This window comes from Hibiscus syriacus, unplaced genomic scaffold (assembly GCF_006381635.1).
Source record: "Hibiscus syriacus cultivar Baekdansim isolate YM2019G1 unplaced genomic scaffold, ASM638163v2 tig00116959_pilon, whole genome shotgun sequence".
Classification (NCBI taxonomy): Eukaryota; Viridiplantae; Streptophyta; class Magnoliopsida; order Malvales; family Malvaceae; genus Hibiscus; species Hibiscus syriacus.
Genome location: NW_024063485.1, coordinates 669,421 through 686,817, shown reverse-complemented (window position 1 = coordinate 686,817; position 17,397 = coordinate 669,421). Strand labels below are relative to the sequence as shown.

Here is a 17,397-nt window from a genome sequence, read left to right as displayed (position 1 = left end):
AGTCGGATTAAAGCATGTACGAAAATAGTTTGTTCGTGACCAGACAAGATTTGAAGTGGTCTGATAGCCCATACCTTCCGATACAGTTATCGGCATCCGATTTATTAATTAACTAATTTAGATTAGATACTGCAAAAACTTATTATAGGACTGATATTCTCAAGTCAATTTGTTTCATTCAAAATATCACGATTTAAGCCCCTAATCTTGATTTAAAAATCTAATACCCCATCTCATTAGATCAACTAGTTATTCATTCATCCTTTACGCAAAAGATCCCACAGTTATTACTTTCTTCTTCTACCTGGAAAGAATCGTGGATTGATTGAAAGCCGAACGTGCAACGTGCAATATTTACAGAGTTGAAAAATGTAGGAAATGGACTCCCGAATCTAGAATCGGGATGACAAAATTATTTTCAATCATCTACGACGACTGTGAATCTCATCCTCGAGAAGTCGAGTCACAAGGTCTATACCCATAGGTGGCCTTTTCTCACTTAAAATGCTGCAAAGTGAGTGTAATTCTTCAGAGTTCGCCTTCTTGAATAGACCTCTGAGTGGTGTGTCAACTTCACCGGACACACAATTGTTCCGAGGAGGCCCTACATTGTTTTGTTCTCCGGAAGTTCTAATCACATTGCCCGCATTACCAGGGGGATGAGAATGTTGTAGAAACTGAACTTGCGGCCGTGAGTAAGGCCGAGAGTCCCAATACTCCGTACAAACTCGATTACGGTCCATTGCCTCAATGACCTGGTTTATTATGTTGAGCAAACGATAACTGAGTTTTACTCCATCTGTTAAGCATACGAGAAATGGAGGTCGAGGGAACCAAATATAGTCTACTAACTAATTTACCTGAACAATTTCGGGTGAAGAGAAACCAAACATCTCAAAGCCATCGAGGCTGCCGGGAGGCTGCAATGGCGGGAGGTTGGTCTTCCCTTGTCTATGTTGCTTCGTTATCTCTTGATTCACTTTCTCTCTCGCCATCTCCCAGCATCTGGCAGCTGAAACATGAACGAATACTTCACTGGGACAGTACTCCACCGATACCTGAAACGAAATCAACATTAAGGCCATGCATACTGAAAAAACCATGACAACATTTTCCAACATCATCAAATACTAGTCGAAGCATAATCAGGAAAGAGAAAAATTGTCTAATTAATAAGATTGTGGTACAAAAACATAGTTGATAGAACAAAATTTTTATTACCATGAACAGAGGTCCATCCCTCTCTGCATCCAAAATTTCCGAGACATAGTAAGCCATATTTGTCGGATCTAAAACACTAATATATCTAACCCGACTCTTGAATCCTGCATTCATAAGAACGAGTAAATACATCTAGCTGCCAGTACCTATCATAATGACATGCATCAGTCTCAATAAACAACAATGCAACATACCTTTTGGGAAAATGGCCTGGCTGTTGCACCATAACTTCCCCGAGAGTACAGTTCCAAATTCCAACGGCTCAACATTACAGTTGATCCTACGCACTACCTTAGCAATGCGAGGACCTTTCTGCCGGAAGTTTCTGTCCAAATTATTTGGAGAGCAAGAAAGCCCTCCTACATTACTTCTTGTATTGTCAATTAAATTTGCAGAGGCAATGACTCCCACCTTCTCATATTTATCCTTGTCAACTTTTTCACTGACCAAAGGCAGCATATGCTGAAGGTTGATTTCAACAGTCGATGGTTTGTTCTTGTCATCATCCTTCTCTGTGGTATTACAAGAATCCTGAACACCTTTACCAGATTCTGGAGTGGCAGATTCTGAACGACAAAATATATTCTGGTGATTAGATCCTACCGATGTGATACTGTTTTCAGCTTTCTCATCTTTCATGTGAGAATAATGAGACGAGCTACTAGTCTTCTGTACATCAGGGGAATTGGCATCCTTTTGATTCATTACCGCAGCATCAGTTAGAGGGGTAGTTAAGATAGCCCCATTCTTGTATTTATGTGTTCGCTTTTTCACCATATGGTGCCAGCCTCAGCGAGGTTTCCAAATGCTCTGTGATAGAATCTTCTTGTGGTCTTTTGGAAACTGGATTCTCAGATTCATCACTAATAAGAATGCTATTATTATCTCGTGGAGCTGAAGGTTTCTTTGCTCTACTTGCCATGGCAGTTTGGCCTCCGGGCATGCTTAAGCTTGAAGAAGAAAGAACATATTCCCCTTTCTTCAACTTAGAATTTGGATCTTCTGATGGTAATGCAGCATCAGATAGCTTATTTCTTGGTAGCAATAACATCTGAGCAGAAGTTTGAGATAAAATCGAGGGTTTGTTTTTCGAAATTTCTTTTTTTCCCGGTAAGTCTTTGGAGGAAATGACTGATGGGTTTGTCACTTCTTTAGGTACTCCTTCTCGAGTATGGGATAGCCTGCCACCTATATTGTCCTTGGTTACATATGAACTCAGGGCCAGCCCAAGGTCTAGTCTTGCCCACCTATATACTGCACTTAGTTTTCCTTCCACTGCTTCAACAAGGATATTTAATTCATTTATATCATATCGAAATAGGAAAATTTCGGCACCCTTAGCACATGAGCAGAACTGCTTTGCATGTCTCAAGCATGCATATCTATCAGGGGAGCAACGACAACCTGCAGCAGAAAGGTGCAAATCGAAAAAACATATACTGCATTCTCGCTCACTGGCAGCATCAAAATTGCTCTCCATTTTCACAGTTTCAGAGGAACTGCAAAGACATTCCCTGCTCATACGCTCCATCTCAACACGTTTCTGTAAGAAATAAACATATATAGTCTGTCAAAATCAACCCGAGTTACAATTAAGCATTGCCTATATGCTAATAAGTTTACTAAATGAATATTAGTACAAGACTGATAAACATGAATTCTATTTCCAATTTTGAATTGGAACTAAATTAATCGCCAGATATAATTTATTTTATCAACAAAGCAAAAATAACTTTTAACAGGTTAGTGTCTATATGCACAAATACAGTAAACACGGAAGTATATATGCATGCTACATTCATATGAGCATAAATATTTAGAGCTCATAATCACAAGCGTTTTACATCATTAAAGATTTGGGATCAACAATTCTCTGGAGATTGGACCAATCCAAAACAACTTAAAAAGTTGATCAAACATTAAATTTGAATCAGATGCACAGTTCTAGCTTAAGAATAAAATTTACACAGTTCAAACCCAGATCATATACAGAGATTCTGCACTGACAAAATAAGAATTAATAAAATCCCACCAAATAAATTAGCCCAAAGAAAAATAAAAAACATAACTTACCTTGAGAGTATTAGCTAATACTTCACCCTTTCCACATAAACCTTTCCACCTTAAGTTATCAGAAGTATACTTCTTCAATAAGCTGAGCTCCCAGTAGGCTTTGACTGCTTCCCTTGCTGCTCCAAGCAACAATCTATCATGCGAGATGGAAGTTTTCCTTCCCTGTTCACGGTATAACTCAATAGCAATCTGCCCATGTGGCAGCCAGTCAATAGGAGCTACATTTACTGCTTCTGCACAATTGAAACCACAGTTGAACCCTGCATGATATGCTCTAGGGAATGTTAGAACAAACTGTCCAGCATTCTGAACACATCGATAGACAGGAACCCCTTCAGATTTCAGTATAGCAGGGGATAGCTGGGTGACCTGCATGAAAGAATGACATTCAGGGCGTAATTTGTATCATGAAGTATATTACAGTAATTAAGCATAATTTGGAAAAGAGAAGATCTTACGATCCACTACATTTGCGCCATGACATACAAATTTGTTATGCATCCACTCCATTTACTTTTAAGTGGTCGATTAGGATAGTGAACCAAAGCATCCTAACCCCTCTCAGATATCCAAACTAGAAATGAGACTAGAGGCAGTATAATTCAGTTTGTATATTACCAAAACTAGTTCAGGCTTAAAAATTCATTTAGTTACTCGCTTGGTAAGGCCTATTTGTGATCTTCTCTCAAAAGTTGGAAATTTTAACTAATAATCATTATAGCCAGTACCCTTTGAATGTTTGAGCCAGGTTCAGCTTAGAACTGACCTTATCAAGCTCTCTCTCTCTCTCGCTCTTTTTGTTTTTTGTTTTTTTGGTTGGGGTGGGGGTGGGTCTTTGTAAAACATGATATCCTGATAAAGAGCTATCGGGATTATCTAATAAGTTAAATTCGAGAACTAAAAGTATCTTTTAATACATTTGGCTTCTTAGTACATTTGACAAACTCCAAAACAGTTAAATAAAGTCACCTTTAGCTACAATTACAAATATAAACACCATGTTATAGATCTTTTAGCTTACCAGTTTGTGAAGCAGGTCAGGTTGTTCATCAAAAAGGTCAGGCAAATGCTTTTTCATATTCTCCTCCAGTTTAGGAGCATCCTTTCCAGGGACACCATACCATACTTTGGGAGCACCCCAATGCATGTAATTCAGTGAGTATAGGTGGTGATCTTCAACATGCTAGTCCCATCCACATAAAACAAATGGGAAAAATAGCAATATTAGCAATCCTCAGGCCACCCATTATATTGAAATGGCCTTAAACATGACTTCAATAACTCAAATTTCAAAAGAATCATTTATGGCTAACATCTAAGAAAACATAAAAATATATCCGCAAATTTCTGCACACTGGGCCAGGCGGCATAATATTTTGTTACGAGTTTCTTCCATTATTCTGGTAACAAATCCATCTAGTGTTTGACAACACCATCCTGGAACAACTTTTCAGGCATACCAACCTCTTAACTATTCTTATCATGCCAACTTGAAGGTACAAGATTTATGGGAGAACCAAATGGAGAATAATGTTCACCCAAACAAAATAAATTGACATGAATTTCATTTTCACAAGCTAGGCTAACACAAAACTATAAAAAAAAATACCAGAACGAGGTTGACTCATGCATGGGGAAAGGAAGTATGTAGCCATAGAAGTCTTACCCAACAAAAGGATGAAAAGCACATTCCTACATACAACCAGGGAACCAGAACCCCCGAAATATCACTGCTTTCATAGCTGAGAACAGATCCAGGAAGCCTGGGGAAGTTATTCAAGTTCCAGTCAGATTTTATGTACTTCTCACTGGATGCAAATCCAACTTGACTGGACTTATTAGGAAATCCACTACCAAAAACCCCCGTTTCCAGATCAGCCCCATATAAGACCTGAAAAAGAAAAGGAATATAAGAGTTAGCAACTCCTCTTCGTAACTGGTTTAAAGAGAAAGAAAGCCCAGAGCAGAGCAGATAAGAAAACAACCAGAGTTAGATGGGCTAGTTCGTGTGTAAAAAAACAGTTTGTTGGTGTGAGATTTTTTTCAAATACTTCATCAGAATGAAATTGTTTGAGCTAACTATGAACAATTTTCTTTGGTTCACTTGAAACTTCATTGACTTTGTCTATCAGCTTCTCCTAGTGACACTTTCTAGAATCTCCCATTTCGAACTTCCTAGCCTCCAGAAACTCATTTCAGCTTTTAGAAAAGCTTTAAAAATAAAGTTATCTCAAACTCATATTTGGTCCCACTATAGCTTCCTGGAGCAGGATAGTGACTTCAATAGCTCAGGCTATCCTCGCTTAGTAACTTAATCAACAGAAAGGAAAGGAGAAAATTTCCAAACTCACAAATCTTACCTCTATTTCCTCAGTTGCTTTCTCCACTATACGCCAGTATTCACCCTCAATATTCTCAACTGAAGGTTCATGGTGCTCAGGAAGAATGGACATTTTTCCTTTCATATCTACATCGGTTTCCTTCCTCCTGAAGTATTGGGCCTTGAAATCATTAGCATACTTCTGAAACATATCCACAGTAAACTCTGGACCAGGTTCAAACCCAAACCTCTCTACTTCACAAAATCCAGCATCAGAAGACAATGAGATATTTTCACTATCAGACCCACAGTCTACAGCCATTCTCATGCATCTTCTCCTTTTCCTCATATTGCTAGTAACTTTCGACAGTTTTCTCATTGAACCACGATTCTGAAGCTTGTCAACCCTCTGCACACGAGTAGCAAATCTGGAATTTTCCCATATATTATTTTCTTTAAGAGGGCAAGGAGGCTTCCAAGAAGATGGAGGAACAATGCGACAGATTCCAAATTGTTCCGCTTTTGGTCGTATGCTAGCTATATACTTCAAAGCATCTTCAAACTCCTGGGGGACATTACAAAACCAGATAAGATATTTAATCTAATGCAGAACTGCAGATTTGACCAGTAACAACTATGGGAGGCAAATTATGATATTCAAACAACTCAAATATTGTAAGCAACATTAAATACCTTTTCCGTTGGGTAGAACACAGGTGCATCCACAATGCCTGGTCTACACGCTTCTTCTGGATGCCATCTTGCAGTTACCTGTTCCACCAATTTACATATCAATGATATAATATTTGAAGACAATTGTTAAAAAAGGTGAATAGCATATCAATTACACAATCCAAATTGTATTGTCGAGTTACTTCATAGAGGTTCAATTACCAGTTATTGTCACTTTAAGCTAATTACAATATAAATTAGACATCATTTATTCCTGAAAAAAACTTAACTACAAGGCATTTCCAAGTCCTTCTTACATCTACAATGTTGCTACCATAGAGTATAAGCATAACAGCAGTATTGTAAAAAATGACAATAGAAGAGTGGTGCTGCCTGAGGCAGATAATGAAACACGTAAAAAGTTCACGAAACTAGGAGAGAACAAAAGAAGTTGAAAAGCTAACCTTTTGGCACTGATTACACTCTGGACATCCACGGATAACGCCTTTAGGAAGATTATGTCTCAATCTTTGATTCTGCAAAAATAAATGACATATGAAACTACGAAGATGTAGCGTTGTCATGAAGTGGTGATAGCATATTGTTTTACTAAAATTTCCAAAACTAGATCCAAAAATATAAAACAAAACAACTTTTTCAAAATGCAAAAAAAAAAAATACAGAAGGTTCAACAAATAAATTACAAGAAAAGAAGAAACTAACTAGATCAAGCTTTCCACAATCAGGCTCATCTTCTGGACTGCTATCATATATATCATAGTTTATCCAAGGTCTTCGCTTCAGAGATCTTGTAATATTTGTGTTTTCATTATTTCCCAATTCAATTTCCTTCGGGGCAGGAATGGCATCCGAACTTCTCGCAGTCATGGAGGCAGAACAATAGTTCTCATTACCATTCTCATGTTTTACAGAATCTTGAGCCCCCCTTGTTAACGTAAAAGATGCATATGATTCAAAACCTGGGGGAACTGGTGGAATATCATCGTTCTCTTCTTTAACAAAAACTCTCATAAGTTCTGTCCCCATCTGTATTGCTACACAAGACAACGAATGACACTTCAAACCCTACATTCTGTATATGGAATAGGAACAGTTGAATACAAAACAGACCAAGCTTAAAAATTAAAGAATCAATTCGGGCCCAACATCCTAACTATAATTCTGAACTGCTTTAAAAAGAAATTTTAGCTACACAGAATTAGAAGGCAAGTATTAAGAAAAAATATATGAAACATAATTCAAAAGCTTCATTCAATCAAACCATTATGTTCTCACGAACTCAGCATAAAACATGTCAACACAGCAATAATCAATGCAATAAATTTTCAGGTTTTCCCCAGAAAACCACAATTCAGTAAGTTCAAGAAGATATGAGGATAATAAGAACCGAGGATGACTACATTCTAGCATATTTGAATATGATAATTTCCAATGATCCTTGCTAAGCTATTTCCTGACTATTTTCAGTTGATAGAGCAAGAGAGCGAGGGCAAATAAGATTTAGGCTTATTCCTGCATTTTGATTCTTGCTACATTCGTAAGGATCAATGCTAAAGTATGTTGCCAGGCCAAACACTTCGAAGCCCATGTATACGCCGGCCAATCCCCAAATCCTAGAATCATGTCATAGATAATAAAAAAATTGGAAATACAAATATAATTTTGTATCAAACACCTAAGGTTACCCAAAGAGCAGTGAGGCATTTGATAAAACTCCTGATCAGATTACTAATATAACCTGATTAGGTGAATCAACAAGACTCATTTTTCACATAATTGATTAAAACCAAGGAAGTGATGATGCAGTTGGAAACTATGTTATTTGATTACTTTGAAATCATGATCCCTCAAATGTGAAATGTTGCAATCAAATTTCTAAAAATACTGCTTCTAGAAAGTTCTATATAACAATAAAATAACAAATTGCAGGCCATTTTTGGATCAGAAAATTTATCATCAACTGTAACCTTCAAAAATTCATATGCAACAAATAAGATTCAACATCAATTTCATTTGAACTAATTTTTCAGCTTTTCTTATAGAACATAAAATCGAGAGACCTGAACAGAATTTATGGTACCTTAATGTCCAGCTAAATCCATGATCATCATGCATTACTGCCTTAATTGATTAAAACAGCCCTAAACCCTAAAAGACCACAAACATTCAATCTGATCCATGAAGATTTCCGAAAAAATATATAATACAATAAATCCCTTAAAATTCTAATTTACTATTTTATAGTTATCATCGGGTAAAAAAAATGCAAGCAAAAGATCCCCAAAAATATACCCAAAAAAATTAAATAAATTAGAAGAAAGAAAATGGAGCTTACATGATCCAAAAGATATCTGTAATTTGGCTTCACTTCAGCAGCTCAGAAAACTCCTTTTGACTACACCAATTTTTCAAGGAGAAAAAAAATCATGAAAATTTACCTAAATTTGGAGCCATAACAAAATAAAGAAGAAAAACATTAAAAAGATGAATCTGATTCCAAACAGATCTAAACCTAATCCCAACCTAAAAAAAATAGCAACACCAGAAAAAAAAAAACAGAAAAAGGGAAGTTACTAATTTTATCATGAAATAAAAAAAAATGATGATATATTTTCTGAATTTTATTGTTTTAACCCTACCTTCAAAATAAAATCTGACCAAAGAAGAATTCCATGAAAATAGAGTGAAGATGATAAGGGTAAATATGGAAGATTAATTAGTTCATCAACACAGGAAATAACAGATTTTAATAATAAACAAATAAATCTGCTTCAGCTTTCTGTTGGGTTTTTATGAAGCAATTTAAAGCATAAACGGTATTTACATTCCCGAGAGGGGTAATTTGGGGAAATATGAGGATAATGCGATTTCTTTTTTGAAATATATATTTGTTTCTGGTAAATGAATTGATTGATTAATTTTACCTGTGGGCGACGCCGCATGGAATGAATAACAAAGTTTCCTTTTTCCACAGTTCTCGTACTGGCATCAACTAATGTATGGACCGACCATATCTATACTCTTTATTTATTTAATTTTAAAAATAGAACCCATTAAACCCATAAAATGATTTTACTAATAAAATAAAGGGTGAAGTATACAAATGGTCCCTCAACTATAGGATATTGCTTTATTGAGTCCATCGACTATTAAAAGTTATAAAATGATCCTCTGATTATGGGGAGTTACTTTGTTGAGTCCCTTGATTATTAAAAGTTATAAAATGGTCACCCGACTATTACTTGTGTTCCAAACACGTCATTTTTCATTAAAAATCTGATGACAATGCGAGTTATAGGTTAATCTACTGACTGAGATATGATAAAATCTGATCTCATAATCTCAAAAGACTGTTATATCTCAATTAATATGTTAACGTCCAACTCAGGCACCATTGATTTTTAACATAAAATAACGAATTTGAAACATAATTAATAGTCGAGTGACTATTTTGTAATTTTTAATAGTTCAGGTACTCAACAAAGCAACTCTCTATAGTTAGAGGATCATTTTATAACTTCTAATAGTCGAATGACTCAATAATATCTTATAGTTTGGGGACCATTTGTGTACTTTACCTTAAAATATATTTTTTAAAAATGGTTCAAATAGTTACGTCTATAGGACTGTGCATTCTCAATTGGTTAAAAATAGTTTTGAACATATATTACCTTGTAAACTTTCTTCTAACTTTTAGCCATTTGGTACAGCTTCGACTTTCAAACCGCAACTTTTAGCTAAAAGTGTTTTTCCACATCAATGCCAAATTGACCCAAGTGACGTCAATAGTTAAATGAGTGTTGTTCTCTTTAAGATCACAGATTCGAGCAGTTGTATTTGTAGGATGTGTATACATTGTCAATAATTAGAAAGATTATGAACTAATATTACCTTTTATTCATCTAAAATTATAAAAAAACTTTTAAAAAATATATTCTATAAGAAAATTTTAAAACATCACTAAAAAAGAATGGTAAAACAAATAATATGCCTAACAATCATAAAAGATGGTCGGAAAATGACTCAGATCACTCTTCTAGAGGTTTTTGGTCCAATGAATTTGTTATATGTTGTCTGAGATCTCTCTTTCTTTGTTTGCATGACTCTTTATAATGTTTTGAAAAAGTGTCGTTAGGGAGTAATCGTGGCATTGATCTTGATCTGACGTCCTAGGAAATGGTGTTATAAATTAATTAGTCATCAGAAGAAATTACGTGTACCGACACGTGATCGATGGTGATCATGTGTGAGTAATGCTCGCAAGCATTAGGGGATTTCGACACGTGGTCACGATTAATTGTTCGCGGGGTACGTCTCGTATGTGTAAGGTTCGCCTAAACATGGGATTCACAGGGATGAGGGTTCACAGGTACAATTAAAGTTGTTCATGGACGGTTAATCATACTAATTGGCCTAAACGGTAATTTAGTCATTAAAAAATGATTAACCGTTAACGATTAATCATTATTAACGATTCGGTTATAAATTAACCTATTATAATTATTTGTCAAATTTTTTTCATAATTCATATTAAAAAAATATAACTTAACACATACTTACACCAATGCAAGTGAATAAAATAAAAAAGTGTAGCACTTAGCGCATACTTACATCGGTGTAATTATGTATATCTCCAAATATCTTAGTATCTAACAATAAACATATAATTATATTGGTGTAAGAATAATTCTATTTTTAAAAGAAATAAAAATTAAAAATATATATATATAATTATTTTGTATACAAATTTTATTAAATATATATATAATAGAAAACTATATTAAGTTATTTGTGTAAAAATATAATAAATTAGAAATTTATTTTTTTTAACGTTAACTATTGGTTAACCGTTTATCAAAACTTGTATTTGTATCCTTAACTGTTAACCATCATTTTTAGTGGTTCGGTTAACTGAAACCGTTTAATATTAATGTTCCGATTAATTAACATGTTAAATGTAACGGTTATACCCGTTAACGATTACGGTTAACGGTTCAGAGTTTTTTAAACCGCCCTAGTAACAATTAATAATAACTTATTGCATTAAATACGATTTAAAAATATATAATGCAGTTAATATAATTAAAATTAAATTGTGTAACTAATTTAGGTGCTCTTATATTTTGTAATTATCCTAGATTTGAATCCTAATTTTTAAAGATTTTATTCCTTTGTTTTCTATCATTAACAATATTATACTGTAGAAAAATGTTGTTGTAATTAGTTAACCAATTGAAGCATTTGATCCAGTGATTTGGACACTCCACTTCCAATGTCACACCCCATTTTAAATTTAATTTGTAAATAATTGATTGACTTTTTTTAAGGACCGAATCTCATGATTTTAGAAATTTGAGGGTTGTTTTATAAGCTTTCATCTAGTTCAAGGCATTGAGCTTAATTTTGTCATCTTCCTTTTTGGCCATAAAATGGTAAAGAAAAATAAAATGGGGTCAAAAGGAATTTTGAATCCATGACCTATAAAGAGTTAAGAAAATCCCTTGCAGCAAGATCAGTATATTATTGATAAAATATTATTATAGTATCGACACCACTAGAACCACCACTTCACACGGATCAAAACCTCGCTCTCTATTCTTTGTGAAATCGTTCAGACCGTAGGAAAAGATTCGAAGGATTGTCGAAGAACTATAGTTTCCCCAAGATTTTTCGTCATTTCGTCGCCGTTCGTGAGTCTGTGTTTGACAACACCGGAACCATCATGATCCTCTCGTCATTTCGCTTTCGTCGGTGTAATTACTGACATTGTCACCATCGTCGGTGAAGAGAGTGAACGGGGAAAAGCTTCGTTCATATTCGAAAAGTATTTTTTAGCCATTTTTCATTCTCAGCAACACCGATAAGTGATTTGGAATCTCTTGAATTTCAATTTTGGAATTTTTAAGAATTTTCTGATCGTCGGAGTGGCCTCACGTGCCCCATGCATCGCACCCTACGTATGGGTATTCTCTGCAAGTGGGGACTCTTCTAGAACCGGTCTGAATCAATTGACCCGATCTAGTTCAAGGTAAGTTGACCAAATTGTTGATTGTTGATCGAGCTGATGACTGAGCCATTGACCGAGTCAATCCGATTGAATCGAGCCGTGTTGACTAAGCCGTTGAACATTGTTGATCGATCGTTGATCGACCGTTAATTTTTCTAAGAATACCTATCATGATTTTTCGACGTCTTAAGTCATTTTTGAGGTTCGTTTTACCAAATTCGAATCCATCAAGCTATTTTTTTAGTACTTTACATTATAATTTGATCCCGTTTTCACAATTAGGTTTTATTTTTGATACAATTTATTTTGTCATACATCCAAGATAATACAGGATGTCGAATTCAAATTTGAGAGCACTCAAATAGAGTTTAAATGACCAACTGATGTAGCTCGAAAATTGAGGTAATACTTTACTGCTCTATGCATGTTGTACATATTGTTAATTGGTCAATGCATAAAAGGAATATAATTTATATAAGAGTTATAACTGATTATTTTAAATCCACTCTGATTTCAGTAAAATGATAGTAAACTAATTAAGACATGGATAACTCATATAAAAAAATTAATTACCAATGAGAATTTTCAAGTTCAAGGATTTATTTAATAAAGTAGTTAACCTCAAGACCGTCAAATCTAATTATTCCGATGATAAAATTTAATAATCAAAATACTTAGGTGAAAAATGATGATAAACCCTTGAATATAAAAAAGAATATGGATCGACCATAATAGTGAGATTGACCTGAGAATTCATATTTAAACCGATAACTTACTAATTCACTTGTTAAATCACTGGCATGTTTATAAAATTGTAGTAATTGATTTCTAACCTTTGAGAGTAAAAAACTTAGAATTTCTGTTTTATGGAACAAACACTCAAAGACCAATTACTGAAATAATTCATACATTAGATCGAATAAAATGAACGAAATACCATCAAGTTTTGAAAATACCAAATAATCTCGAGTATTGAAATGACTAAATACCTCATGGCCCAGAATAAGTGAATGCAAGTAGATAAATTCTAGAAATACTAATGAATCTAAATGTGTATCACCCTTAAAGGTATAGAGCGCAACTTCGTATGTCAAAATTCATGATACTGTTATAATCTAGTATAAATAAACACGTATGCATACACGCTCGTCTCCTCGAGGTGCATTCAATAATGATTTGTGAGGATGGTGTGTCAGTTATATATGTAGTCGATGTTACGTAATAGACATTAATAAGTTACTCGTCTAAACACTTGCTAAGTACTGTATCATTGGGATCTTCTCAGTTCGATTCGACTGGGGAACCTGATAAGCCGTTCAAAATTTGAACACTATAAATCACCATTTTACCTTTACTGGATGATTTACTAAAATTTTCCTGGAATCAAAATGTCTAAAATGTTCCTAATAAACTAAATAATGGAATCACTCATGTTATATCCAAATCTTAAATATTTCTTATGTAATTTTTTTGAATACCTTCATGATGTATTTGAATCCTAAATGATTCCCGAAATATCAATTTCCAAATATATGATTAGACCTTAGCTATCGAACCCTTTTAATAGGAATCTCATTATAAACTCAAATCAATTTACATAAGTTTCGTGTTTTCCTTACTAATAATTACCAAGTTCCTCTAAAAAATAAATGGATCCTTTAGTGTGTTCCCTATGCACATGGATATTTTCTGTGATTTAAAAATATACTATGTTATTTGAAATAAAAAATACGACCTATGATTTATGTTTAATGATACAAAACATATTTGGCTCACGATTTATGATATTGATGTTATTGTTAACTTTGATTTATATTAGAATACTATTTGCGATCTGATATGGAGTTTTTACAGTGTTGAGTCAATCAAGAGCATGAAATAGCCAGAGGGGGTGAATTGGTGTTGAAAACATTTTGATATTTCGATATAACAAATTAAGTTAAATGAATTTTAAGATTTTCCAAATGATTTTCTAAGTATATTCGATAGAATTATTCGAATATCAAAACATTACTCCAAATCTTTCAAAGATCATTTTTAATCCTTACTCAAAGTGTAAAATTAAGTTTTAAACTTAAAACAATTTCAAAAAATTTTACAAGTATTTCGAACTATTTCAAAGCCAAAAATTTCAGATTGCTCAGAGGGAACCGATTCCCCCTGAATGGTTTGGCTCAATTATCGATATCAAAACATTACTCCAAATCTTTCAAAGATCATTTTAATCCTTACTCAAGTGTAAAATTAAGTTTTAAACTTAAAACAATTTCAAAATAATTTTACAAAGTATTTCGAACTATTTCAAAGCCAAAAATTTCAGATGCTCAGAGGGAACCGATTCCCCCTGAATGGTTTGGCTCCGAGAATTCCAGTATGCTCGGAGGGAACCGATTCCCCCTTGTATAACGGTCGAAATATTTGAATTTTACACTTAGGGAACCGATTCCCATAGGGGGTACCGATTCCCCCCACGCTCCAAACTGTTTTATTAATGTTTTCACACTAAAACGGCTATTATTTTTCTCTAATTATCCCCAACGTTCAGAAGTGATTCAAGGTGATTTAAGCAAGCTTAGAAGCCATTGATCAACAACAAGAAACATCAAGCAATTAGAATCAAGAGAGAATCAAAGAGAAAGCATCAAACCTCAAGTTTGAGCATTTCAAGCCTATTTTTCATTCAATATTCATTTTTCTTTCAAGAACACTTATTGTGCTCAATTGTATTTATTCTTGAGTGTTCTTTCTTTGTTCTAGAATTGTGCAAACATATTGCCTTGTGGGTTTTTTCTTGTAAGTTTGCAAATTTGTATTTCTCTTTGAGAAAAGAGTGTTCTCAAGAATTAGGTTATATTCTTGGGAGTTGTAAGGTTATCTCTTGGCCTCAAAAGAAAGAACAAATTAGTGATTTGTTGGAAAATCCTAGTGTGGATAGCTAAGGTAGTGGAGTAGACTTTGGTTGATAAGTCGAACCACTCTAAATCGCTGTGCAATTTCTTTCAATTTCGCAAAAGCTTCCACAAAATTTTTTATTGCCAATTCACCCCCTCTTGGCCGATTCAGTCAATCGATTAATCAACAATTGGTATCAGAGCCTAACTCATTTGAAGGTTTAACCGCCTCTTGAGTAGATCCGGGGAGAGTTAAATCGATAAGATGGCGTCCACTTCCATTCATTCCCATGGAAGAATCCAGACCAATTGACGTGCCTTCACACTTCAATGAACAAATTATCGTCATTGGAAGAGGTGTATGATGATATTCATCAAAGCATTTGATAGGAGCTTGGATGATAATCAAGAAAGGATATTCCTCTCCTAATAAGGTGTAGTGTTCAAGAACGGAAGGAAGCTCAACAAAACTCAAAGGCTATGCACATGTTATGTTGTGCAATTGATCCTAATGTGTATAAAGAATTTCTTCTTGTTTAAGTGCCAAGGAAATGTGGGATAAGCTTGAGGAGATCTATAGAGACAAGGAAGAAGAAAACCAATAAAAGTGATGTCTCTATTAGCTCTCACAGAGCCAAAGGTATCTTCTAACTCAAATATATCAAATTCAAAATCTTTTAATGAGTTACAAGATGCTTATGAAATTATTTTCAGAGTTTGAGACCATGAACTCCAAATACAATAAATTGATTTATAAATTTATTGCTAAAAATGATATTCTTTTGAAAGCTAAAACAGACTTGGAAAATCAAAATGAAATGTTAAGAAAGGAGTTAGAGCTTTCAAAAATAAAATCTGAAAACTTTGATGATACAATGTTTACACTACATTGTTTAAAGCTCTTATGGTTTAAAGCAAGCTCCTATAGCTTGGTATGAAAGATTGTCAAATTTTTAAATTGAAAAAGGTTTTTCAAAGGGAAGGTTTACACTACATTGTTTTAAAGCATAAAGGTAAAGATTTATTAGTAGTTCAAATTTATGTTGATGATATAATATTTGGTTCTACTAATGATATTCTTTGCCAAGAATTTTCTAAGCTAATGCCAAGTGAGTTTGAGATGAGCATGATGGGGGAGCTCTTATTTTTCTTGGGACTCCAAATCAAGCAAAGAAAAGATGGCATCTTCATCAATCAAGCTAAGTACGTCAAAGATATGCTCAAGAAGTTTGGACTGGAAAATGGGAAACCTCATGACACTCCAATGAGCTCTTCAACAAAGCTGACTTAGATGAATGAGGTAAATATGTAGATGTTAAATTATATAGGTCAATGATTGGATCTACTTTATCTAACTGCAAGTAGACCAGACATTATGTTTAGTGTTTGCTTATGTGCTAGATTTCAATCATGTCCTAAGGAATCACATTTACTAGCTGTTAAGAGAATCTTTAGATACCTTAAGGACACTTATAGTTTAGGACTTTGGTATCCTAGAGACTCTAGCTTTAGCTTGCATGCTTTTTCTGATGCGGATTATAGAGGATGCAAATTAGATAGGAAAAACACCTCCGGTACTTGTCAATTCCTTGGAATTATGCTAATTTCTTGGTTTTCAAAGAAACAAAATTATGTTGCATTATCTACCACTGAAGTCGAATACATTTCAGCTGGTAGTTGCTGTGCACAAGTTTTATAGATGAAACAACAACTTTTTGATTATGGATTGAGTAGGTAAGTACCATTCCTATCAAGTATTACAATACTAGTGCTATTTATCTCACTAAAAATCATCCAACACTCTAGAACTAAGCACATTGAAATAGACATCACTTCATTAGAGACCATGTCACTAAGGAAGATGTAATTCTGAATGTTGATACTTTGCACCAATTACGGATATCTTCACAAACCTTTAGACAAGGAAATATTTGGACACTTAGGAGAGAATTAGGTTTGACCAACCTATCTTCACTTAGTGTTTAAAATAATTTTAACACTTTTAAGAATATATGAAAAATGCTATAATAGTAATTTTTATTGCATTCATTGCTATTAGTTAGGGGGAGTTTATGATTCTTAATGAAAAATTAATTTTATTTCAATATCGTTTAAAAAAGAATTTAATTGTTTGAACATGATTAATTTTCATATATGAGTTGCCAATACCACTAGAGGAAATTAATTTAGCA

The 17,397-nt window shown here is 34.1% G+C and overlaps 1 pseudogene; it reads right to left on the bottom strand.

Moving 5' to 3' along the window:
- Positions 1 to 236: 236 nt before the first annotated feature.
- On the bottom strand, positions 237 to 9,075 carry LOC120189706 (annotated as a pseudogene).
- Positions 9,076 to 17,397: the final 8,322 nt, after the last annotated feature.